This window comes from Larimichthys crocea, chromosome XX (genome assembly GCF_000972845.2).
Source record: "Larimichthys crocea isolate SSNF chromosome XX, L_crocea_2.0, whole genome shotgun sequence".
Classification (NCBI taxonomy): domain Eukaryota; kingdom Metazoa; phylum Chordata; class Actinopteri; family Sciaenidae; genus Larimichthys; species Larimichthys crocea.
Genome location: NC_040030.1, coordinates 1,884,548 through 1,912,541, shown reverse-complemented (window position 1 = coordinate 1,912,541; position 27,994 = coordinate 1,884,548). Strand labels below are relative to the sequence as shown.

At 41.6% G+C, this 27,994-nt stretch overlaps 1 protein-coding gene across 1 annotated transcript in view; it reads right to left on the bottom strand.

Annotated features, from left to right (window-relative positions):
- The window catches only part of chrm2a (cholinergic receptor, muscarinic 2a), a 72,330-nt gene that overhangs the window by 16,082 nt on the left and 28,254 nt on the right, over positions 1–27,994 (bottom strand). The window lies entirely within an intron of this gene.

The following is a 27,994-nucleotide window of genomic DNA, read 5'->3' as shown; positions in this document are numbered from 1 at the left end:
CCTTTTCTATATTGCCTCCTGGACTCCCCCGCCGTCACTGCTTCTTCATACTATGCATGGCAATGAGCTGGCCTGCCAGTGTCTCCTGGCACTTGCTGGCTCATTACTGATTTCACATAGAGCACAGACATGGATGCACTCTCCGCCGAGCCATTGCATTTGTGTAGCGGCTCAGTAATCGGCACACGCAGGTGAAGCAGAGCCCTGCTGGTGCTGCTCTGGGGCTTCCTCTCCCAGGCTTTGTTCAATTAAAGCTTGTTCTTACTTAGCCACCACAGAACAAGTGCAGAGTGTCAGATTACCGTGTATGGAAATTTAGAGGGAAAGGATGGATAAGTGTTACAGAAATATATACTTCAGTTTTGATTTGTTGAAGAGTGTGACAGCGGCGCTAAGAGGAGTAAAAATAAAACATGAGCCAGCGTCTGCTGCAAACACACGGAAAGGTCACCTTCTATTAATGCGGCGCAACGTTGGGTTTGAATAATGAGATTGTCTTCTACAAGTGAAGCTCTCAGACTTTGTACAGTCAGTGCTACCGGCTCCCAGTGTAGACTGACTTTATGACCAGACATTTTAGCTCAGGCCGATGAGCAATTATAACTCACCCTTTAACTAGTGAGTGTGCACAGTGGGAAGAACATAAGCCTGTTAATGTCACTCTCAACGTGACACTCTTAAAGGTTTAACCGCTTCTCAAAAAAGGTGTCAAGCACATAGTTAGTGTTCAGTCGCTGAGGGAAAGTCGCGTGATGTTATACACGCACACCCAGGGTGTAGTGCTCGAGTCTCATTACGGTGTCGAGTCCAGTCTCAAGAGCACTTGAAGCTGACTTCAACCCCAACCCATTTATAAGCACATTTTTTTAATCTTTATTTAATAATTGCACCCTTTTTCAAATTATACTGGTGTTGCAGTCTATTTGTTGCTTTCAACCCATTCATCTCCAAAAGATAGGCGTGTGTTTGTGAAGGGAAGGGGGTAGTACAATGCTTTTAATTGTCTATTGTGATACAACCACTGGAGGATATAAAACAGAAGTTACATTTTAAAAATATCAAATGTTTTATGCACTGATTGCACTTTCTAATCATTATTTTTGCTTTTAAAAAGTCCATTTAGGTCTCAGTGTTCAATGTGTCTGTTATTTGTCTTAATCCAGGCTCATCCCTTGTACTTGTAAAAAGTTCTACAATATGAAGTCCTTATTGCATTTTCATTTCGGGGGGAGATGATGGGTGCCTCTGCCATTTCCCTGAGCATGATGGTGCTCTTTTTTTTTTTTGCCCACGCTCTTGAATCAGCATGCCTGTCTAAGCACTCTTAATCGCTCTGCCAGCATCGCTGTCACCCTGCTACTGTCCTGTCCTCGTTCCCCTGTATGTGTCCTGCCTGTGATGTATCACACTGGCACCGTCCCTCGATAGAACGCTGTGCTGCTCATTAAGATAGAGAAAGATAACAAAAATGGAAAAAATGCAGGGAAGGCGAAGGGAACGAGATAAAGCGTGTGCCTGTTGGATTTGTTCCACTTCATTGTTTCTGTATTTTGCTCCCCGTCCTCCCCACCAAAACATTGTTTTCTCCTGTGATTCAGAGTTTTGTGATAAAAAGCAGAGCTGTGCTGCCCTTGGACAGGTTACTCCATTTACCTGTACCTGTTTCTCATATGATTTCCATCACTTACATTAATCTAGAAGAGCGGTTTCTAGTTTCACGTGATCTTTAAATGCAACAACCAAACAAAAAGCCAGGAGACTATAACATACTGTCTGTTTCAAGTGGAGCGTTATGGGATATGCAGTCCAAGAACCACTGATGTATGAAGGCTCTTTCTGGTTGTTCACTTGCAGAGGGATCTGTCTCACACTTGTAAAGAGGCAACATCAGCTAAGATAAGACAGGGATACAATGTGCCAAAGCACAGCACAAGTGGCCATCAGCATCCTTGACAGTAATCTGGACTCTGAAGCCTACTGTAGTGGTGTCACTGTAAATATAGCTGACAGATACTAATCCATAGAAGTCAACCTTGATCCAAATAACAGATGCACCATGACTGAAAACTCAAAGCGTTCAAACATGATGGCCCGTCAAGCAATATTGTCACACAGACGGGCAATTTTGACAGGACCCACTTATGAGGCTTTCCCGAATTGATTACCTTGTCACTGCCCCTCATTTATCTGATGATGAAAAGGGATTAGTGGTGGAGTAATGTAATATCTGACGGCCAATTATTGCCACTGCCCTTTCTCGTAAATGGGGATCTACAATCCTTTTACCAGTTTTCACATTATGGTAATTTTCTAATACCGTTTATTCTAAAACCTGAATTTGTACAAACACTCTAAATGGAACACTGTTGGAGGTCACTTCTTGGCTTCTTTCGAGAATTATAATAAGCTTCCACCCTTTCGAAAATACGCTATTCCACAGCCGTTGTCATCAATTATACATGTTGTATATTAAATACTCTAGCTCCACTATCTGCCCCCCACTTATTTGCATTGCCTCGAGAGGATGTCCCGCCTGGAATAACCATCCATAATGGTGACTGCTTAGTTAAATGGTGTTTGTGAAGTTTAAAAAAGATAAATAATGAACGCAGGGTTTAATTTTCTGAAAACAGGACCACACAGGAAGAGCTACGGGCATGCTGTGAGAGGCATTTTGATTCTGCTGTTGGTGAGCGCGTGAAGCATTCTGAAAGACAAGAGGCATGCTTCTGCATCATGTTTGATTTATTTAAGCCATCTGTCTTTCGAGTGGGCCTTGACATGCAGGATTTATAGCATTGACGAGCACTGTTCTCAGTACTGCTAAAGGAATAACACAAACTGCCAACATTGTGTTTTGCTCACACAGTATGTTACATCATTTCTGTCCATCGAATAATGCGACGTCTTAGAAAATAATCGACAAAAACACATGCTGACATGGCGTTGCATACCCAAACAAAGCTGTTGTTGTGAAATTACTGTGGTAATGTGGAAGAAATGCTTTGCAAAAGGATGTTTTTAAAGGCAAGAGGTGTCAGCTATGTAATTAGCCATTCTTAGTATATCATCGCCTTGCTTTTAAAATTTCATTCCCTAGAGCTCTGACTGGCAGCTTTATTTTTCACGGCGAGCATGCCACTGGACTTGTGTGCTCAACAACCACCCTCCACTGTTCAGAGGTGACTAATTGGCGTTTCACATTTGCCGGAGCAATAACAGGGCTAACATCACATCACATCAAAACATTGTGCTCACAGCCAATCAAATCCTTCCAACTGAGCATTCATTAGCCGACCTGACACTGATGGCGGCTATTCTGCTGACATTAGAGCACGGAAAAGGAATTCAGCCCAAGGAAACTTGCTGTCATGTCTGATCCTGTTAATTAGTCACTTTTGACATTATGTGGCCTGCAGACAACGTCCATTGAAAAAGGCAATCTTTGACCCATTTTCACTCTACGCGAGCATCTTTCATTCACTGTCATATTTGCTATATCTAATACATTTCAAGACAAAATAAAAATGTAAGATAAAGTAAAGATACAGTAAAAGTACAGTCAGCTGTACCTTTAAAAACCCATGTCTTGGATTCAGGTTTTCCTTTTTGCAATTTCCACCTTGCACTGAGGCATCCTCCAAGCAACCTATCTGTAAATATAAATCTATATTGGTGTGATGATTACCTGTTGTTTCTGTGCACCTAGTCATTCCCCAGTGAGAATTACATATATGACACGTCTGTGGTTATGATGGGTGCAGTCACCCAAACACCTGTCTGTTTCTGATACCAATTGTAAACATTAGATTTGATCAAACAATACTAATTCAGAGCGAGTTTTATACATTCATATGTCTACAGCAATTTGTATTCAATATGTAAATGACTGGCAGCTGGCGTAATGAAACTGACAACTAGATGATAACGGCTATGTAATGGATTTAACAAGGTCTTTAACAGGACAGATCAGATTTTATTGCTGTAGACATTACAGTGTTAGAACTAGAAGAGTGTTGGACCACACATTGGCTCTGTGGTAAAACATTTATATCTGTTTTTTAGTTTTACATCTGAGGAGTTACACCTCTTTGAGTGGAGTACCTCAAGGAACCTGTCTTGGTCCTTGACTATTCTCACTCATTAATTTTTACCATAATGTCTCAGTAGTTTCTATATGAGCTGAGTTTTATCTTTATAAATGTCTGGATCTTCAGTCACTAAACTCACTCCCATACTGATCAGTAAATTACAAATGTTAATGAACTGGTTAAATTGGAACTTAACATATCAAAAAAAAGCTGGATGTCACACTTAGCTTGACTGTCTCAGTCAATTTGTATCAAAGTAGAAAGCGTACTGGAAATAGGCTATTTCTTGATGAGCTCAGTTACATAAAAGGACAGACTCCCCACAGTTTCAAAGTAACAAAAAGCAGAAAAGTCATTACTGATTTTAAGCGTGTGTTCTGATTGCAGCCTATTTTGTCGGATTGGTTTGAACCCCAGGAAATAACTGCTGCATGATTGCACAGTTTCTGGGGATTCAAATGAACCGACTGAAGACACATTGGTGTGTCTGAGACACACACACACCAATGGTACCATCGTAATTTAGAGAATTATGCCCATATTCACCCAAATTATGATAATAGCATCAGTCACTGAGTATTTCAGTGCCTTTCAGCTCCCACTGAATTAATTTTTGGCAGTTGCGCTCCAAACAAGATTAAGGCACATTACTAGACATGATATGCTCTTAATACACACTGACAACCTGACAACTTGCAGCACATGTAACAACATCAGGACTCCTATGTGCCACCCAGATCCTATATCTAAATCTCTGGTTCACAAAGCCAAAAAAGGTGGCCATGGTTCAACTTGCTGAGTTATGATGACATGAGAGTTACAGTACACCACAAGTCAGAAAATAGCACACTATCCACTTTTCCCACTCCATTAATCAGATTTCTGTCCCAGCATATGTCACTCATCTTGATGAGCTGTCTACCTTGAACAGCGTATTCACACATTATTCACACAATCTGGAATTTAAAAAAATAAAAATGTTCAGTGTCTCTGCTGCCAGATTTAGATTTACGGCTTCTTCTTACTATTTCCACCATTGCTTTAACACCCACACCCATCCAAGACGGTCACAACACATGGCAATCACCTCTCCTTTGCTTTTTTCACCCACATTGGGGGCGTCACTGTCAAAGATTAATAACACTAGCTCTTTTATTTTAGCAAGTGAAAATAGCATATTCCTGCATTATCTTTCCTGATGCCAAAGCTGCTCATTGCCATAAAAACTTAATTGGCATGTGATAAGTTTACACACTGATAATCGAATTTCAAGAACATGGACTTTGTTTGCAGTACTCTGATGTTTGTTTGTATTGTTTTGTTCGCTCAGTGTAATTCCCCCTTATCTTGATTGGAAATGTGGAAGTTAATGAAGCTAGTGAGGATATATTGAAGGGATTATTTGCCAACAAACAGGGAAATAAACATTTCTGTAATCACCAACAGGTAACAATCATTAAGTTATACAGAGCAAGGCTGCACAAGTAAACGATAGACAGACAATGACTATACACACACAGTAAATGAGGCTTCGCAATAGATCAGCAAGGACACAGCGATGCATGCCACAATGTTTCTAGCAGCTGATCCATGACACACAAACAATGCAGCTGCTTTAACTCAATGTTGATTGTGCTGATCAGGGGGTTCTTGATACTACATATCAATATATTACCATTTGCTGTGATGAACTGTTAAAAAACTAGGTTTAGTTGGTGCTCACTGGAATACGATTGTTTATAGTGGCAATGAAAAACTTTTTAATTAACAGATTAAGGCAGAGCATTGAGAAACAGGAGAGATGGCTCCATGGCAAATTGGGACCAGAAACCACTGCATTAATAATAAATGCTAAAAGGTGTTTTGGTTCTAAGTGATTCTTTTTACAAATGGGATGAAGCCATTTCCAATTCCATGCCTAATGGGGTAAATCTGAACCAAAAAAATCCAATAGGGAGCCTCTTCAAACTTAGCTTCTAACATAGATTGAGTGCGGCTTTTGAGTGCCTACGCTAATGTGACAGGGATGGTGACAAATTCAGATTAATTCCAATGGATTCATCCCACATTCCTGCTCAAACTTTGCCACGGTCTATAATTTACAGGAGAAAGGGATGATTTTAACTCCCTTTGTTATAGATTTGATTCAGATGACACAAAAAAAAAGATAATTGACCGGAGTGAAAGGGCGAGAACACCCTTATCCCTGGAGGATTGATTCAAATCTGTCTCAGCTCATCATTATGCTGCAATCACGGTGTCAGTCAAAGAGAGAAGGTGAAAAGTAAAAGCCACAGTGTAACAGTCCACTGTGAAAAAGGGAAAAAGTCGGTTATGTGTTGCACAGCAAATCTGAGGACCGTTGTTTCCTGCACTTGTTTACAGAACGAAAACATCGCCCGTTTCAGTTTGACTCTTTTAATCTCGTTTAAATTTTCATTTATTGCATGTTCACCCAATAAATTGCATAATCTGCATATAGAATACCAATAAGCAATGCGAGAGCGAGGGTTTCAGACGGCATTGCTGAAATGTAATTGTGTCGGTGTTGCAGGCTGTTCCATTCAAAAAAAAGGATATTAGCAAATCATTTCTCTGCTTTAAAAAGAAGAAGAAAAAAAAACAGTTGTTTGCAGAAAAAGAAATGATGAAATTCTGGGAAAGTGAGGATTGCACTGTGTTGAGTGTGTTGAGGTAGTTTAGCCAATATTTTGCCCTATTATTGTTTTCAAAGCACTGGATTTAAATTATTTTAACTTTGCATGAGTCTCTTATAAGCATTATCACTGCTATCTGGACTTTATTTCAACAAAAAGTTGAATTCACTGAATGTTTAGTTGTTGGTTTTATTTCTTAGTATCTTCTTTCTAGGTTCTATTTTCGATTTCTATACACCATTCAGAAGCACTGACGGATCTTCTTCCCTATTTTTAGACTGTAACCTTCAATTTCTATAGCCATTTTCTATCCATTCAACTGAAATGTCAAAACCGGAACATTGTACCTTGCGTTCAAAAGAGATTGATTGAGCTTGAAAATGCACAGGCCAACATAAACTGTAAGTTTCAGAGGATCTTGTGATGGATATGGTTCTCTCGTGAAGAAATATAGAAGAATCACAACAACTATAAGCTTAAAAAAAAAAAAACACCTCCTAGTGTCAGTTTTTTTCAGCTGAGTGCGTCTAACAAAAACCAACTGTCAGAAGCAGAAACAAATGGCCCGACCTCCCAGAACTGTTCCACATGGTTTTTGCGCGGCTGTGAACAAAAGGTTTTTCTTCAGTGTGCAACTCTGACCCCACCCACCATCTCACAGCTGAAGGCACTCAGTCATTAAGTGATCCAATTAGAATATACAAGCTGCAATGCATCATATTTGACTAAACACATACAGTATGCATGCATGCATGCAGGTACACTGCAACTCTAGCCGAGTTGTAGTATTTGGTGTGATTTTAGTGATGAATCTTTTAATGATTTAAACAATATTCAGGTCCATTTATCACCTTCAAAACACAAGAATGCCCTTTATTAAAATAGCCTAAGAAATGAATCATGCATAATTTGCTCAACAGAAAAATGTCATTATGTTAATGTTAAGTAGGATGATTTTGCTCCAACCTAAGTTGTTTGTATTGTGACAATCAGAGCCTGATGTAAGCGTCATGCATCACGGCTGTTTCATATTTCTTCCGTGCCCACAAAAGGTTTTTATTTCCCTCAATTTCCTTCCCACAGATTTGTTAAAATGTCATGTCATTGAGCGCTTCTCCTTTTGCCAAGATCATCCATCCGCCTGACAAGTGTGGCATATCAACATGTTGATTAAACAGCATGACTATGACGCAGGTGTGCCTTGGACTGGTCACAATAAAAATGCCACTACAGTTTTATTTTGACCTTTATGAGTCACTGAACTATGGCTATTTCACATTTGGCAACTTTTTTTTTTTTTTCTCCCCCTGGAGGGCAAAGTCACGATCCACCTTCGTCTGCCTCGGATTGTCAGCCAGTTATTTCGAGGCACACCTGTGTCACAATCGTGCTGTTTAATCAGCATGTTGATATGACACACCTGATGGATTATCTCGGTAAAGGTGATTTTAACAGAATTTGAGAGAAATAGAAGAAGTGCATTCATTTTTGTTCAGTGTATTTGGGTTGTGCCAGTCTTATCTGTAAGTCTAGAATTTGATAAGTCCCTTTACTGAAAGAAATGCATTGCTTGTAGTGCTAGAAGATCCACTAGATTTGTACCTTCTCCGGACTCTGTAGGTTGTGCGTATCATCTAATTGGATCATCCAACGACTGAGTGCCTGCAGCTGTAAGATGGTGGGTGGGGCCATATAAATATAGACTGGAGGAGTTGAGACACTAACACACACACATTGAGATGCGTTTGTAAATCAAAAGGTCAAAAGCATTTACTTTTATTTTGGGGAATGTGTTTTCTCTGCAAAAATGAGAAGTGCAGTAAGATTATGGTCAATATCCACTTTATCTGTTTTAAGCCATCTATATTGGCAGCCAGTTTGTTTACGCTGTTCTGCAGCCTGTGCTTGCCACGTTCATACTCCCCTACACAATGAGGAGTCTACCGAAGAAGTCATCTAATTTCAGGTGGATAATAGAGGTTTAACGGCCCCCAAAAAAAGGCTCCTACGTTTGTATTTGCTTGGTTTAATGCTTTTGATTTGTTTGTTTATTCTCTCTTCACGTCTCTGTGTGATTTCCCCTGGCTCCCCTGTAGAGCAGTGCTAAATGAAGTGTAGTCCACACACACACATCCACCCAAAGTGGCACTCTTGTCTCACAGCAAGCCGGGGGGGTGGTATCCATCGCTGCAGGTTTCATCCCAGAGGAAATGATTGATTTTTGGCTTGGCCGGTTCACATGATAAATTTCACACCTGAGGTGGATTATTCTGTCTTTTGGATTTTAAAGAGTCAGAAGACATTACATCTTTTTTTGAAAAAACGAATAACCCATCACCTGAATGGTACAGTTCAAGGCTTTTTGACACTCACTTGGCAGCTGAACACTTTACTGTGCTTCACATCGCTCCCCACCTGAGCTTCGAATCAAAAAGACTTGATTGTACCCTGTTGCTTTATCTGGTGTGTAGATGGCACAAAATAGCCTCTGTCTTGTCAGCTCTTTGACTCTGATTCGCTAATGGGCCATTGACGGGCAATAAGAAGTGTTTGCTAATTATTCTGATGGACAGATGTTCTGGCAAAGCCAAAAATAAAAGGCAAAAGGGTGATATTATATCTCACTAAAGCCTCATTAAACAGTTAAGAGGCTGAACTATTCTGACATTTAAGTCAGAAGCTCCCAAAATGCTGGATCCTCCCATAATGCAATATGAAAATATCACTGCATTTTAAACTCTGAACCTAGTTTGTGTCCTGCTAAAGAATTCCACTTCTAGTTTCAATCTGAGATGACCCCGATGACGTCACAAGGGTTACTCCTTTTTTATACATGACAAATCTCTGTAGATGGCGTTCCCCTTTTTTAAAGAGCTGACTTAAAGGTGTGCACTGACATTTCAGCACCAATGAAGAGATATCAGAGATATATTTTGGAATATTCCAAATTCAGCTCACTGTAACACATTTTCCTTATAGCCCAAGTTAGCATAACCCTTAAAGTCTGATTCGAGAGACGTAAACAAGCCACACATCTTCAAAACATTCTGACACTTTAAGGCGTTTCTCAGTGGCATGTCTCTGTCTGAGCTGCAACACTCTCACGAGATCTGGTGACACAATTATCTCTCATATCTCTTCATTGGTGCTGAAACGTCAGTCAGTTTCACCAACGACTGGCCAAAAACTCAACAGCTCTTTAAAAAAAGGGGAACGCCATCTACAGAGATTTGTCATGTATAAAAGGAGTAACCCTTGTGATGTCATCGGGGTCATCTCAGATTGAAACTGGAAGTGACAATTCTTTAGGAGGACACTTGCATTACAAACCAGGTTCAGAGTTTAAAATGCAGCGACATTTTCATGTTGCATTATGGGATAGGATGGGGGTCTGGCTACACCCCATGCTCCTATCAGTTGCAGACAGTTTCCTGTCAGTGTCAGCAGTGCATTTGGAAAATTTCAAGAACACTTCACATGACCAAAAACCTCCACCAGACGATATTTTAGCATACATCAACATGAGCAATTTAGGCTCATGAACAACAACAAACCCATCTCCATTAGTCTGCGGCCTCTCCGTGTCTATTCTGTCCCTCTCGTGCCCAGCTGTGTCCATCTCTTAATCAGATTAGGACATTATATTTGAGATGGTTGGTCTAATCAGTGTAATAAAGGGTCTCTGAGAGCATTGCTGCCCATTAGCGTCATTAGGCTGCAGCTGAAAGGAGGGCTTTGTAGAATCTGCTTGATCACTGTTGCTCGGAGGAGGTGAGCATCCATCTCTCAGGTGGGCTTATTGATCTGTTTACTCCCATATGAGCCGGCAGGGCTCGTAGGAGTTAGGCCACCACACAGGAGCTAAAAGAGCTGCTGTTCTGTTGCATAACGACTTCATTTCTCCTGCTGCCTTTTAGGTTGTGTAGACTAATACTGTGCTGTGAGCATGAGAATGCTCTGTTTTTCAAATGTTCACTTGGCATCTTCCAATGCAAATAACACCGATAAATATTGAGGATGTGGCCTTGGTTATGCACACTGCGCAAATCTTACATGTTTTCCCGACAATAATATTCAAATTCAGACTTGAATGCATCCGTTGGACTGTCTGGATCTGCACTGCACTAGTCTGTCGGGTGTGGATTCGTTGTTGAAACATGGACAGCAAGATCAAACAGCTGGGACCAAACTCAGCGAATTTGGATTAGCTGTCAGTGTTTGGCGAGGGAATTTTTTTGGTTTAAATTTGGCAAGTGGAAAAGATAATTCCATCCGGCCGTGACCCGTAGCTATGACTTCTGTCAAATGTATTGTTGTAGAGTGTTGCGCGTCGCTTCATGCGACGACGGGAGCGCTGAGTGGTTTTAATCTGCAAGCCTCACGTTGCCATGCTTTCATGGCACAGTGGGTTTGATAAACCACTGCTAAGCGCTGTGTGTGCCTGCGATGGCAGGAAGCGAGCAGAAGCACTGCCAGGCGTCAGTCCAGCTGGACGGCCCCAGCTAGACTCCGGGGACTGGCATCAGTATGCTACACTCAGAGCTACGCTGCCTTTATGTGGCTGAGGCTGAGAGGGGAGTGGCTTTGCCAGTTTGATTTATAGCCCCAGATTAGCAGCTGCATCGGAGGCTGGAGGTTGTCATCCTCTTGTGCATATGGACAGATACTCTAAGGGACTGAAGAAGACTGAACAAACTTGCATGTTAAATGTCAATTAAGAGCCGGTGTGTAGGTAGAAGCTCCGTTTTGCACATCAAATCCCTCCTCTCCGTGTGCGTGGAAATGAACAACCGCATGGTCGGTGAGCACTGGGCAGCTCTCAGAAACGGTCATGAAAAGGACCATTATCAATAATCCCTTGCAGTAATATAAGCAGCAGCTTTGTACACGTTAGACTGGAGAAGCTGTAGCGAGCAGCCAGAGAGGGCCAGACTTGAGTAACGGGTCACTGCACACTCTTAGCGAAGTGCTCCTCAAAGAATTTAACTCTGCCAGCTTCCGACATACGAGGATGGTTTTTCTTACCGCGGATGTAATTGCCAGGAGTTTTAGAAGTGCATATTTTGTAAGTTGCTAAGTGTTAAGGCAAATTGGTATAGCAGTGTGGTATTTGGTAATTCTGCTGCTGGTTTAAAAATAAAGTTCAGGTAAAAAATGAGTTTGTTGAAATTCTTAGAGACAGCAGTAAAATGTTAGAATCTAAATGGACTTTATATTAAACTGTGTGTGGCTCACACACACTGAAGATTAGTGCGATACCAAATATGGATGGGTATACACATGTATTTGTTATGATTATGCTACCACGATCAAAAATGAGTCGACAACAGCCAAACATCAAGCAATTACAATTATTTCACGAAGGTCTCGCCAACGACTAAAAGTCACTCCCAGATTTACTCTTGTCCGGCGGCTTCTTGATTAGTCACTTTTTCTTTTTAGCTTCCTCCGTAACACGACACTAACATGACACTGGCTCTGCTCCCCATCAGCGTTCGCCCATGTCCAGGGCCTGGAAAGCTCCCCTTCCTGTTTCCTGCTAACAGCAGCTACAGCCTGAAGTACTTTACTGTCCATCAGAAAACTCTGTAAATCAGAGAGTTGTTGCATAGCAGCTGGAGGACATCCGAGGGGAAAGCGGAAAACATTTTCTCCATAAAATGTGATCCAGTTTCACCGAAGGCAGTGAAATATTTGGTGTGTGACTTAGTTGGGTTAAGCATTACACACTTTTCACTGGTGATTGTATCCTGAGCACTATTCACCTGATTACAAGTCAGTGTATCATTGAAATGATTCAAGTTGCACAATGTTGCTTTAACCTGGAACTAAAATTTGTTCATTATAGCACAGCTGTATAATGTAAACATTGTTTTAAAGATATTGGGGAAAACCTCAGATGTATATTCAGTTTCCTTTTCTACGTACACCACATGTAAAGCAAAGCCAATATAATGTACATGCAGGTGGACAATATGAGCATCTGTATATCGTTTTGTTCCTGACTGCTGAATCTTCAGCAACAAATCAGTGATTCACAAAAAACTATTAACTGATCTCTGTAACTTTGCTAATGTGGAAATATTTTACACAAACTCCTTGTAGTATCTCTCTGCTGGTCACGATTTTAAAGATTTCATTAAGAGTAAAATAAAACCTAAATATAAACATGCCAGTATTATGCCTAGCTATAGGGATTACTCCATCACTACAGCTGTGTCAAAAGTTAAATGATTTATAACCTAATAATACTTCACTCCCTTTGGCACCGTTTTGTCATAGGCAGAATGCAATTTTACAGTCTCATTTCGGAACTGTAATGTGTAATTATGTGGTGGCTGTGATGTTATGATTCTGTCTGAGGCCTCTGATTCTCATTTGACAGCCAAAGAATGATTAAAGTCACACATCGGTCTGTTATTTGAATTATTCACCACAGAGGCAGCCACATTACTTCCAAAAGAGAAGGGGAGACTTCAAGGTTTTGCCTCTATATATTCAAACGTCACAGTTGGCCGACCTTGAAATATATAGTATCTGAGCTATTGGTGACACAAATGGATGAAAAATATGTTGTACTCTTGGCCCGTTGACAAGAGTACAACCAATCTATTAGCCTGTATTTATAGTGTGTGTTCGTGCGCATTAAGGGAAAGCTGTCGGGGGCATGCAACACTTCTGCCTCACATCTGAAATGTACGTTATAATGATGTAAATAATTAATCCTGAAGTAAACAATAATTGCTATTGATAGTGCCAATCACATGCTGAGTGAATGGGTGTGTCTGAATTGTGTGTGCGCATATAACCATACTTTATATCCTCCTTGGACTATTGATCAAATAGAAGATTTTCCTCTCTGCTGGCCCTTGGATTGGTTGAGATGAATGGGGCTGTGGGGTAATGGCCATTATGCCAGAGTCGAAAGTGAAAGGAGGAGGGCGTCTGAGAAATGACCGAAATGGGCAATGTTGATCTAATCTAATTAATTCAGCATGCTTTGCTCCTTTAGCTCTGCCCAGTCTTCATTGGACAAACCCAGAAAACTTCCCTCAGCAACGAAATCTTCCAGGAAGCAAGGACATCACAAGAACTCCGACAAACCGGGATCTTGTTTACGTCGTGTGATATTCAGGACTTATGCATGATTCAAAATGTTAGAACGTACTTTTTGGTGTAACCAATTCAGCTCACGGTCCTCTGCAGCAAAAGTGCAATTAGACCTTTGAAACACAGCAGCTGCTGTGCTGTCCGACCTGGCATCGATAGGTTTCTTGTACTGTTGTGCATGTTTGCTACCTAACCTTGTGAGTCAGCTGGACTTTGGATACAAGCATACTTCTATCTTCCCTCATCATAGCCAGAAATACAGATCCAGTCACCTCCAAACAGTCTCCTTAGACGGCTCCTCAGATGTTCTGTGTAACAAACTATCTGGGGCAGTCAGGTTACTTTTGAACCACAATCCATTTAGACCCACAAGCTGGAAACCACTGAGTTATAGATTTCCTGTCATTTCCCACAATGGACTTTGGACTTTGTGTTCACTGTGTGCAGATGGTGAGAGTAACAGAGAACGTTATAGCTATGTTTATTTCTGATAAACTGAAGCTTTGCAAAAAGTTCAAAAATTAAAATGTATTGCATTCATTATTTCATTGGAGAATTCTGTGGAGCAAGAACAATGAGTTTAAATGTTGGCATTGAAAGCAGAATCTGAACTGGAGAAGAACATATTGGCTTTGAAACATTTACTTTGGAAGTTGTATTGGCACCAAAACACAGTGATCTTTGTTGCCGGTTTCCAGTTTCAGCTTTGTCACCATTTTGTCACGAAGAGAAGAGACTTGAGGGGACAAGGCAAGGAGAATGTGATTTACATATAATCTGCATACTAAGGGTAAAACTCCTCTGGAACCGAGGTCTGCTCCGAAGCCTCTGACATGACCATACATCTAGCCTGAAGCAATGGCTTCCATCAGTTCACCTTCAACTCCCAAACCGCAAATATGTTAATTCTGCTTCTGCTGTCTTTCACATAAAACATGGAGGTTAAAGTCTTAACTGATGTTTTGCCGGTCTGGCAGAGGTCTGCTAGAACAAGCACTAACATTAGTTGATGAAATGAGAGAAACCGACTTTCAGACACCAAAGTTTCTGTTCTAGCTCTACTCTTTTCTCTATCTCCAATCTTCTCCGTGAATCCCCAAGGTATCACAGTTCCTTGCAATCACACATTTCTACATATCTGACCAATCAGTTACTGCTGCTGCTTTAAGTCTGCCCTTCAGACCTACTACTGCAGAGCCCCCACCTCCCCATTACCAAAATGATCTACAGATTGTTCTGTGAGATTTCCACTTATATTGTCTTTCTTCCACCAGCATCTAGATTCCCGATGGAGACTATCCCATCTCCTATCTACAGTACATGGGCCTGTGTATATAATGAAAACACTTCACATTGATGCAGTCCCAAGAGACTCTCTGTGGCTATCTCAACTGATACATTTACATTGATCTCTCTCTCCAAATGCAATATGAGCCATTTGTGCACTCTTTTTTTCCGTTTAGTCATTGCTGCTATCAGCTCCACGGCAGCTGGATTGGAAATAACCTGCCGTGATGTAGATGACATTTAGCAATGAGCAGTATAAATGAAAAACAACTTGGCTTTTTTTAAAATGTGTGTATGTGGATTTGTGCTTTTTACTGCCCTGTGTTCAGCTCCTAAAATTTTGACTTGAGCTGTCTAGATCAAGGTGAACTGACATTCATTACCAAGAAAAGAGAAAATTAGAGCGGTGGAATAGACATGTCTGGCTCAATGCCAACCTAAGCATCTTAGAGAAAGTTCTTCAACAATGTCCTGTTGCTACCTATTCAGTAGTGGGATTACTTAATACGATTACCAGCGCCGCTAAATCATCCGTGGTGAATGTAGCCCATAATTACAGTGAGTAAGATGAGGAAGGTGTATAACCAAGATTAGAAAAGGTGAACTCCAGTGAGCCATACAAAATATGCCCCCGCCCAGCTCAAAACACCCACACTGGGTTTACAATCATGCTGCTTAATTAGATAGATGAGTTTTCATAATGCAGACTGTGTGTTTCAGAGAGTTAAAAGAGCCCTCGCATACTGCATGTTTTATCCTTCTTGGGTTCCTCTTTTAAAACCTTGCCTTGAACTTCAGCATACTGCACTTGCACAGTGTCTTCTTAGTAAAGGGTCACTTCAACTAAATCGGTTATCATTGGAACCAAGGATCAGTGATTTTTAGGGATTGTTGTAACAAAGACACTGTCATGGAAAGAGGTTTTCAAATATTGTTTGAGCTTTTAGTGCCATAAACCATACAAAGTCTAAAGCAATGCTACTCACAACAGTAATCTGACCTAAATGCTAACAGCTCTTGGGTTGTATGAGCGAGCTATCAGCATTTCAATACGCTCATCATGACAATGTTAACATGCTGATGCTGGGCAAGTATGCTTATCGTGTTCTCCAATTGGCACCAAACACAAAGTACTCAATGGGAAGATTAGTTTTAGCTGAATTAAATGTTAATCACCGAACATATTACAAATGATGAGTACACGAATGCGTGTTTCAAATTTCATAGTAATTCAGTGAATAGTTGTTGAGATATTCCTTCCATTCGCACTTATATGTGCTCTATAAATTTACTTTGTCCTTGACCTCGGCTCAAAACCACTCACGCGAACCTCATGGTGGCGCTAGAGGAAGCGTCAGACTTAAGTCAGTAAGCTACATCCTTGTGGGGATGATGAATGTCTGGACCAAAGTAACATATCAGTAAATTGTAATCCACCTAGCATGGCTAAAACCTCCAATAATGAACAAAAGCTAAAAATAGAAGTTGGAAAATATGATCATTTGGGTGAATTGACTCTTTTCTTGTTATAAAACTACTCTGTGCCACAGATATTTTACTCGAATAAGTGATGTCCTGTCTCATCAAACATGGCAGTCAACTAGACTGCACTCACTTTTACCCCCTCGCTGTCTCTTCTCCCATGTGGGACACCATTAATTTTCATCACGTGTCACATACGTGTTGACATTTCATTTACTCGACTCCACTGGGATTCCCTTCAGATCAATTGCAGGCACCTGGAAGATGTGGTAAATCTTCCTACCAGGCATGCCCTTAGAGTAAATGAAAGTAAATGTTACATCCTTGTGAGGTAAATATGTAGTCGCATGAAATAAGATGTTTATTCCGACGGCAGGAAATAGATACTTCTACAAAATAAAACATGAAAATGTCTGAGTGATTGCAAAGAAAAGTAATTTTAGGAAACGTGGTTTCTTCACACTTTATCTGTTTGAACCCGTTGCACGTAAAATTGATCACCAGTCCACTTGCTTAGGCTGTCCTAATCATCATCCATCTAAAGTATTGATTAGGCTATATGAATACGATACAATCGACAGCTGTGATTTAGGTGACATGTATCCCTAAAGTGACACTCTTGATGAAGTAGTTCTTCGGGGTAAATATGTTTTCATTTAGAAACTTTGACGTGCTTTTAGTGAGTTTCTGTTCTGAAAACCAGTGTTATATATTCCATCTATATGAAATTTCATGCTTTTATCCGTGTCTCCTGCTTATTTTTAAACCAAATAATGATAATGTGTCCATCTGCCACCTTTTGAGGTCTTACAGCACACTAGGGTGCCGCCACTTAGACGAGCTATCACATGTTTTGAGTATCTGGCATCCTATCATTTGGCTCACTTGCAAAAGAAATCCAATCTGTGCCTTGAATGTTACACGTGTCTATCCCCCAACCAGTGTCCACAAAGTCAAGTCCATCTTGTTGCAGTGGACCAACAAATAATAAGATCCCCCAATGTGATATACACACAAGGTCTTAATAATGTCAAAATAGAAATCTCCAGTTTTTTGTATTGCCTATGTTCCCAAGGAGAGAAATGAGCCTTATCTTGGAGGAAGGTGACCATCCATCAGCAATTTCTCCCAGTTTATCAGCCTGCCCAAGTCGAAACGCACAATGATGTCAGGCATTAATCAAATGCTGACACCTCACATTCAGTACTGAGACATGTACCCTTTTCTCCCGGCCCAAATCAGTTCATTGTCCTGCTGTGGCTCTCTGGCTGCAGATTTAAAGCCTTTTGGGTGCCAACGTAAGACAGCTGGAGGATTGTACCGGAGCCATGTTGAAAGAACAACATGTGGAAAGTGCAGAGACCATACACTGAAAATCAAAAAAAAGCACCATGTTAACACTCTTGTACCTCAGCCACTTCATTACAGTTTTATTCTCCTGAATGTGTTTCAGAAGTGCTCTTAGAGGCTGCCCCCTCGCAGAGAGCAAAGATGATGAGGCTGTTACATTTACTGTGCGTCACCGTGCTGGGAATAATCATGTCAGTGTAAATGCATCAGGACAAGGAGAAAGAGCTTCTTGTGGCCGAGTTAGTTGTCTCTTCTTCTAGACTCCCCACTGACCACTCATTCATTCTGTTTAGAAATTACTGAGTGCTATTGATGTGCTGAATCGAAACTCCCTCGGAGGAGCAAGGTTTGTCATAAATCGAACATGTTGGACACAGTGTGGCTGGCTCATACACTCCACAGGGCTATATTCATGTCAAAACATTAATCTAACGTGGAAAGTCAAAGGTTTGTCCACGTAATGAGCAAAAAAATGAGGAAAGGACTGCCACTGAAGTGTTTGATGCAGTCTTAGAGTACTTTTAACTCTTGTGGTTGATCATGAAACCCATTGGAGGACTTGAATTTTTCAGATGGATGAATATCTGGATGCAAAATCGCAGGCAGCCAGATGTGACCCTGGAACACGTCCCTTCAACTGCTCTCCTTTAGAGAAAAGGGATGTTTTTCTCTGATGCATAGACTATCGGCTGAACCAGATTCTTCCCTTTTTTATTATATCAGATCTTCAGTGATTCAAATATTCTTGGTTGCATTTGGATTTCAAGCGTTGGTGGCACCAACACAACACTAGACAAATGGTAAATGGACTGTACTTATATAGCGCCTTTCTAGTCTTCCAGCCACTCAAAGCGCTTTACAGGACATATCCCATTAACACACATTCATACACTGATGGCATTGGCTACCATGCAAGGTGGCAACTGCTCATCAGTTTTAGGAGCTAAGCATTCATACACCGATGGCACAGCCTTCGAGAGCAATTTGGGGTTCAGTATCTTGCCCAAGGACATTTCGACATGCACCAATCTTCTGATTGGTGGACGACCCCGCTCTGCCTCTGAGCCACAGCCGCCTCCGACCACAAATGTATTGTACATGATCAGACCTTTTTGGTACTTTAATTATGTTCCCCACAGTAAGTCTATGTACATTCTTCCATTCCACTCTTTTGCCATTGTAGGACATCAGTGGCCATGTACTTATAGAATTGTAGTTCCATCCAAGCAACTTCTATTTCACCTTGTCTAACAGTTGTCATGTTTGCACTCTTTGATTTACTGTGAAGGAGAGTGACAGCTAATAAAAGTCCTACTGTAAGAACAAATCCAAATATCCTCTTGTGTTTATGTCCCAAACACTTACCACACTTACTCAAAATTGTTTAATTTGCCAAAGGCTATCATGTCAGTCAAGCCAATCACTGGACAAGAACGTTGATTGGACAATTCTGCAACACCCTCGATTACACTTAATGACAGCATTTATGGGTCCATAGCCAATGTTTCTAAATGTATATGGTTAAGGTAAAGGATGTGGTAGAAGTTAGTTGGTAAAAGATAGTAGTTATGGTTCATAAGGAGGCTGTGGGCTTCTACTTGACTGTCTCACTGCAGGAGCAGCCAATAACTCTGGCAAAGGACCAAGATTATGTCGTTTTTTATGAACATGTTGATGTTGTTATGCTGAAAAAAAGATCTCTAGTTATCTTCATTTTCCCCCAAAGCTGCCGCTTTTGGAGGCCACATTTTTCTTTTCTCTTCTTTTACGATTAATGTGAACACTTTATTCTCTGGCACTTCAGGCTATGAGGGATGACTGATACTGAAACTTTGTGGCAAAGTGCAACCCCCTTTTCAATAACAAACTTTAAACCTTTGGCACCTACAGTCAAAATCATAAGAAAATGTCAGCAGCAGTGCAATTACAGGTGGCATGCACTGTCTCTTTCACACAGTTGCCATTTTGAAGAGAGAAGTCACGCAGAAAATTGCATTTTTCATGTTACCCACACACGCACTGACTTGACTGTAACATGTATGCAAATTCTGGCGCCTGAGAAGCTTTTCTTCACCGACTTGGTGGGAATGCAATATGGCTTGTAATGGAAGATTATGCGCAGTATATAATGTGTGTGCACTGAAAGGTAATGTGCAGCTTTTATGAGAGTATCTATTTTAATGATAATAGCCATGATGAATGGTAATGATCTGAACAAGGAGCCTTATTATGTTCCCACTGCTAATGCTCAGACGACCAGCCACCCTTTACAATGCCCCTCAACCCCCTGCAGGAAAACTGTGTACACAGATAATTCAATACCTTTGTGTCGTTACAGTACGACAAGAGTGTTGTTTAGATTGACATACTGCTAATGTCCTTTCTGGTTGCTTTAACATCACCCTACTCCCCCCAAGACAACGAAGAGACTTGGACTGCAGAGTATCCTTTGAGCAGTTAAATTAGCAGCTCTGAGGCGAGGCTATGTTAAAGTCCCTTTCTCTAAATGTGTCTCAGGTGTGCTTTAGCTGTTAAGACTCCATGGGGGAATGGATACAAGGAACCAGCGCATAGCACAGCCATGGTTAAGGGATGGTTACACGTAGCCATGCAAAATTTCCAACATGGACTGTTGGTAGAAGATAGGACGTGAGCCGTGGTCTTTGTCTTTGAAGACACATGCCTTGTACGATTGGTTATCCGCCTCGACCCTCTTCATCAAAGTGTGTTCAGACTAATCACAGTGATTTTAAAAGGTATTACACATAGAGTTAATGAAAAGACATGAAGTAGATTAAGGAAAAAGAAACGGAAGTTTGAGGGAAATGTTTATGGAATCTTAGGTTCCTAACCTATTGCCATCGGGCTTATAAAAAATCTTGTAACTGAATGTAATCCAAGGTGTTGCTAACACCTAAATTCCATCGGGGCACAGCTTCGACGTGGTCGCCTGAGCCGATGGCGGCCATTCTACACAATGTTTTTTGATTTCACCACAAGCGCTGCAACCCTTCTCAGAAGCATCCCAGAAGACTCTCTCTGCTCTGCTGAGAATACGCAGAGCAGATCAAGCTGGTGGGAAGTCAGACACCAAAATCGAGAGAACCCAGTCAGTTTTCAAAACTGCTAAATCTTTTGCTCATAAAAATGGACAAAAGGGAAACAATTTAACTAGATAGCCTACTTACTCAGGGTAGAAGCGCATACCCAAATCTGAGCAAGTTACAAAGTCTGGCGGGCAAAAAGCTCCTTCTGAAACACTCCTAGTGGGATATAAAGCAGCATGGACCAAAACTGTGTTGCGTCGAAGACCTCACAGAGTCGTGCCTAGTGGATTTTCACAGGAATAATCCACTGTCTAGGTTCTGGTCTGGTGGCTTGGACTTTAAGACTCAACTTCATGTACACAGATAAGAAAGGAGAGGGGTCTGAAGGAAAATTACTGCATGAACTACATTTCCTGGTGAGAAACTGACTTGTGTATATATTTCTAACTAGTTAAAGATACGTGTGTACAGTCTAAAAATTGGCTTTACATAACTCAGGAGGTGCCATTGAGGGAAGGAAGAAAAACTAATAAAATGCTTCCAGTTTTCTATTGAGGAGTCTTTCACAACCCAAGAACATCCAGAAGAACAGAATATCTGTCTATGCTGTTGACCCAAGTTGTTAACCATATTGTTGACCTCTTGGACTATGGTTAAATTGTGTCCCAGATTGGAATAGCTTCCACCAGTCAGCTATTCTGAAATCCCTGCTGATCTCTCTGTAATGTGATGGCAGCTTGCACAGTCATGTCTTTCCCCACTTATCCATACAGAGGGAAAAATCTATATGACATGCATAATTCACGCTGCCCGTACGGACACAATGAATAGATTTATCATCACACATAAATAATGGTCAAGTGTGACTATATGTTTAGTGAGAGAGGTGTCATCAATCTCAAAGTCTGAATACAGATATGTGTGCGTATGAATAATACTTGACGCCAATTTAGAACAATAATGGATTTTATTGTTAGCCACAGGGTCGCATGCTGTTACCAAGCAGATGTTTGGTAATGTTTCCTTGCTTTGAAATCCCATAGGGGCCAGTCAGAGACAGAACTGTAATCAATGACCTGGTCCTAGTAATTACTGTTTACTTAGCTCGTTATTCTCAAAGCTTTGATTAAGCAATAGCCCTCATGTGAAGGATATGTAGCCTTAATTGGTGGTTGCCAGGACACGCATCTCCCGCTTCTGTTGTGATGCATATTGGAAAGAATGGAGGTCAGGAAGTGAGAGATGCCTCAGGCAGCTATTGTTGGCCGTTGCCCTTGCTCATTCTCTAATTGTCTGACAAGTCAAACATGTGACAAAAGACGAACAACGCTCCTTCGCCCGGAAAAAGCAAACAGCGCACACATGCTTTGCGCGGCGGAAGAGAATGGTTCATACGTTGACATTTACAACCTAATTAAAACCAAGAACGGGAAATGATTCACGCAGGGTCAGATGCTCATTACACGCAGGTGGTTACACACAACATCTATGTACACAAGTATACAAGCGTTTGCATGAGCGGGCGACACGATCCCACACACAGTTTAGCTACTCGACACACATTTGGCTGAGCGTTGCTAATCCCCACCCGCCTGGCAAACCTGCTCATTCGAATCGCTGAAATCCTTAGATGATTAAAATATATTACCATGTCAGAGAAATTCATACTGGTGATATTAAAGATGCATGTATGCATATAAATTTCCCCGTTGCCTCCTGCGTTTTGATTACAAGTTGAGAGAGGAGAAAATGTCGCAAACAATGTATCAAAGATGGAATTTTAAATGAGACAAAGTTGTTATTAGAATATATATTTGCACATGTTTGCATTATTTGTTCACGCTACACATGCATGATGAGCAGAGTCTGCCGTCACGTCTTAACTCATCAAGCAGGAACATGCCTCTCGGCTACTTTTTCCACTCTCGTAGGAACAGTGGACATACGATGAGTTCTGGTCTGCAGGGTGGAGGGCTCTTTAATGCATACAAAGCTTTTTTTTTTTTTCTCAAGTGACTGGAAAATGGTAAAAAAAATAAAAATGCATTAGGTTTGAAACTATAAGTAACCACACTGAAATGGTGTTAGCCATATAATCAGTGCACAGATCTCCTTTTCAATAATTCAGCGTTGTACATCAGAGATGCAGCATAATCTTTCCTTCTGCCACCGCAGCCAATCCAACTGCATTCCCCAAGCTCCATTCATTAAAACCTCCTTCCCCTGCGAAGAACAATGCCATCTACACCTCGCGATCCAGTTACACCGCCGCCATCCGCCTCCCCCAACCACATGCGCAAACACTTGCTGTGGTGATATGCCATGCTGTGTTTGTTTGTGCAGAACCTCCTGTTGTATGTTGAGGAAAAGGGTGGTGGGGGGGGACAGTTCTAAAGTTCATTGTTTCACTACTTCAATGCTTCAGCACTATTATACATTGAACATTGTCTTTCCGTGTGCGTCCACGCTTCTGCTTCTGAATCCAGTAGGTGTTGTTTAGTGTATGTTAATCACTCACAACCGGCTTCCTCTCTCTCATTTTCATGGGTAATTGACTATGCAGCACATGGAACCAGAGACCTGCAGGCGACACGGAGGAAGGGGGAACACTGGGATGGAAGAAACTGAGATCACTGAAGCGTGTCAAACATCCCACCCTCCCCGATTCAGCCACTCTATCTTGTTGTTCACTTATTAATTTCTTCCCTCAAACACACCATGCTCTAGCCAAGCGTTTCTACATATATTTTTTTTCTTACATTTCTCTGATTTTAAAAAAAATATCCATTGAGTCTTTTCTCCATCTGTCTTGTCTCTCCTTAATTTTCCTCCCCATTCTAACTCCTACTCAAGTCCGTGAGTGCGCCCATATCTCGATTGGACCTCTGGAAACGCCTGTGCCATTTCCTGGGAGATTACGGTGATGGATTTACACAATATCAATCACAGCAAATGTGGGGATCGAAAATAGTCCTCCACCATGGACTGAAGATGTGTTTTTATTTATTATTTTTAAGCAGTGGTCAAAGATCGAATCAGAAACAAGGGCGCTGTAGACATTTCCAGTCACGCTCCCTGCGTGATTGTGAATTCTTCCCTGAGATTGTTCAGATTGTTTTTCTTAAAGAACATCCTCAAAATGTTTTTTTTCAATTATATGAAACATGCAGTGCAATGATTAAAAAAAATAAAACAGACGTCACAGGAAGACGGTGTACCTGACAGCAGCCACCTCAGGATGAAGATGAGCTGCTCCCCCGGTGACTCGTCATCTAACACTGCCAGTACTTCACTTACTCCCTTCAACAAGCCGCTCTGAATGAGGTCACATTCCTCTGACCTCGGGGCATTATTACCCTGTAATCATGTGTTGCTCTGCATGGCTACATTTGTTATTTATCATTGACAGCCTAATGTTAGAAGAAAGCAATTTTACCTGATGGATGCTCATAAGAGGGGTAGAGGCTATATCAGCTTCATGCCTCACCAGTGAATTATGCACAACAAAATCCCATAGATGCCCGAACCGGCCGCCTTCTCAAATATACTACCAGTCTACGAGGTTGACACACACAGGACTTTTCAGCTTGTCAGACTGTGCATGAGGTCTATTCATTATCACAGTATTTGCTCGCCGTCTTAAATCAAACCAGTCCTTACATTACGGCAGCGCTACGACAAACTTTTGACTTATTTTCAAGCGGCATATCTCGGACGATTGATTCATAGGTCTCAGGCCATTCATGATCACAGAAATCAATCCGTGCCGCTCCTCTGGCCCGTGCACTTTGTCTGTTGGCGGCAATAGGGATAACGTGTCAAAGTGGGCCTCCTCAATCTTGTCACTTTAAGTGCAATCAATACTGCTACCCCACCAACCCGAATCCCTCTGAATACCAGCTCACCTCACCCCCGCCCCCCTCTCCTCACACTAGGCTGAACATTTCAATCAATATCTGACTGGAGGCTAAAAACATCTGCAGAAGCAACAACAAAAAAAAAAGCGAGGCTGGATTAAATGCTTTACAATATACTGAAGACGGCAACGCACTCGGCGGGAACAGTAATGCAATGAAGGAGTAAAGGGAGAAACGCGATTCTGTATAACAGTCGAGTCTACAAATGGCATGTCTGTGTGGTGTGAATGTTCAAGTCTCAAACACAAAGTCATTTCTGCGAGAACGACAACTCACTTGCAGGACCGAGCGCGTGTTGGCAAATCAAACGCCACATCACGGCTCTATTACAGTTACAATACAATTAGCAGAACAGACTGTTTTTCTTTTTTCTTTGCAGCAGCAGTGTTGTCCTCACAGCCTCATATATCATTACAGACAATTCTCTATGTATGGCCTGCAGTCGGCTTCCAGACGACTCCAATCCATAAAAGCAAGCCTCTGGCCAACGTACCTGTAAATTAGTCTGCCTAAAGAATTCACCAACACAAAGAGAGAGAGAGGTTTGATGTGTGCATCTAGGTGCTTGGCCCTGGAAACGATTGTTTTAATTGCCTAGAGGATTATGGGACACAGACCTCCACTCTCTCATGCATATTTGACACTTCTTGCAGCGTGCTCGGGCCCCCTGTTGCAGCTAATGGATGATGTTTGTTGCATATGTATTAGCTACCAAGTTATGAGTGGGTATGCAGCGGGCACATCCTCGTGTGTTCATATCTGTCTGAGCATGTGTGTCGACTCCGTTATCTCCAGCCAGCCAGGGCGAGTGTAGGGCTGGGTGGTCGGGTGGCCTGTTCCTAATTGGTGCAACTGCTCCCGCTACTCTTGCCCTCAAAGGCTGGCGCTGCCCTCTCCTGTTAATCTGTGCCAGGAATTTGGCCGGCTTGACACAGGACTGACCTGGCGGTCCTTTGGGGGGGGTGTTGTGTGCACAAATACACACGGGGGGGAAAGAAATCAGTCACTTAAAGATAGGCACACACACACAAAGAGATATAAACTCTGATTCAAATGAGAGACCCAGATATACACACACACAACCTCAATCTCAGTGAAATGCAAGAGCCGAAACTCCATTTCAGATACGGTTCTGGACAGCATCGCTGTGATGAAGAGGGACAGCTCTTGACAGTGTTGTTGGTGGAACGGCATCAAACAGATGTGTGAGTATGTGTGCGCATGCCATGTCTGCTGATAATGTCCACGAACACTCATGCGGAGAGAAGTGAGGCTGTTGATATCAAGTGCTCGCACATTGCTATACATGACGTCCTTTTTGAGTGCGGAGATTGTCTGGCATGTCACAGAGAGAGACACCTAATCTCGATGGCTTTTGTAACTTCTGAACCAGAGATTTGTACGGAATGTTTTAACTCGGAGGCGGATGGAGGAGAGTTTTTGCCACCGGTCGATCTTCAAGGCCTGAATCAACAGTCTCACTAACAGTGTAGCTGTTTGCACTTGATTCTTAATCTCTGGTAACTGTCTGAAAGCGTCATTGTCAGCTCAGCTGTGATGCATTTCACACAATCCAAAGAAAGTTAAAATGGGTCTTTCATTCCCTATTAAACCTGAACAGTGACAAAACAAGACATACAATGGCTTACTTATGTGCATACTGATGTGTTAATGCTGATGCAATGACTGGAGGGTCCGGTGCCACGAGGGGTCTTAACAGGGCTTAAGTGGGCTTAGTCTCAGTTGTAATTTTTTTTGTCCCGTCTATTTAATAAAAGTGGTGTTTTTGCTACTTTTCTATAGTTATGTAAAGCTTAGCCAGAATACATATTTAACTATGCCTCACTATGCTGCTGGTCAAAATGATAGATGGTGTTGCTGTTTCAGAACCACGGAGAGCGCTATTTGTTGTGAGTAGGCAACAGGGCAATGAGAAACGTCTTTCTTTGCGCCTGCACCTGATTTCGACAGAATTGTTCTGAAAATATTTAGCGCTCTGCTATGCTACGTTCTTATGTGAGCGCTCTGGATTAATAAATGTATCCCGTTCAGTTTGAAACTGTAGCTTTCGATTTAATTCTTCTGGCCAGGCCTGATCACCTGGTTTTCAAATTTTGAAGATTCATAGTTGAATTTCTTTTGATACTAATGTGCTCACAATGACAATGCAAACATGATATTTAGCAGGTAATAACATGAACCAAGTGAACCAAAGTCCAACTGGGACTAATGGGCAGGTATTTGTTCAGAAACAAGTATTGGACAAAGTGAAATTTTGACCTGATGGTGGCGCTGTTAAAGATAACAGGATCAATGTTTTGGGGGGGAGAACATGACGAGACGTGACAAGAAGAAAGGGGATGGACACCCGTCATTAAAATTCATCCTCTGAGCACCATGGTGCTTATCTGTACTAACATTTTATGGAAATCGATTCAGCAGTCTGGACCACAGTGGTGGACCAGCCGACCAACTGCCTGACCTACACTATCATCCTCGGAGCTATGCAGCTTGCTGATATATAATGTCTACTTACCTGAGAGAGATCTGACTATTCCATATGCAATTAACCCCAACCACCCGCTACATGCACGGTTTCTTCCTTCAAGGTCCGTAGCACAGTACATACAGTACAAGACGATTCCACACTCACCAATCACGACCCTTTACTTCACGGTCAAAAGCTCTTTTCTATTGTCTGTTGACGTAAGACAAGCTCTTGAAACGCATTTCAAGTTTGAAAATGTCACAGACACATGGCGTAATTATGGTTCAGTGATACACTGTTATTATAAAGCCATCTTCAGGTCTTCAGTGCACATTTGTAGGTATCTCATTACCCGTAAGGATAATGAGCACATTATTTCATATGTATGATGAATAAATTGAGGTACATTAATGCAACCTGTCAGTTTCAGTGAAGTGATTTGGCTTTAGGTGAGGTGTATATAATATGTAAAGAGGCAATTTATGTGTGCATAAATTTCAGTCAGCCATGATTTCATAGGTAAATTAAAATTCATTGCAGGCACTGACCTACAGCACGGTCAGAC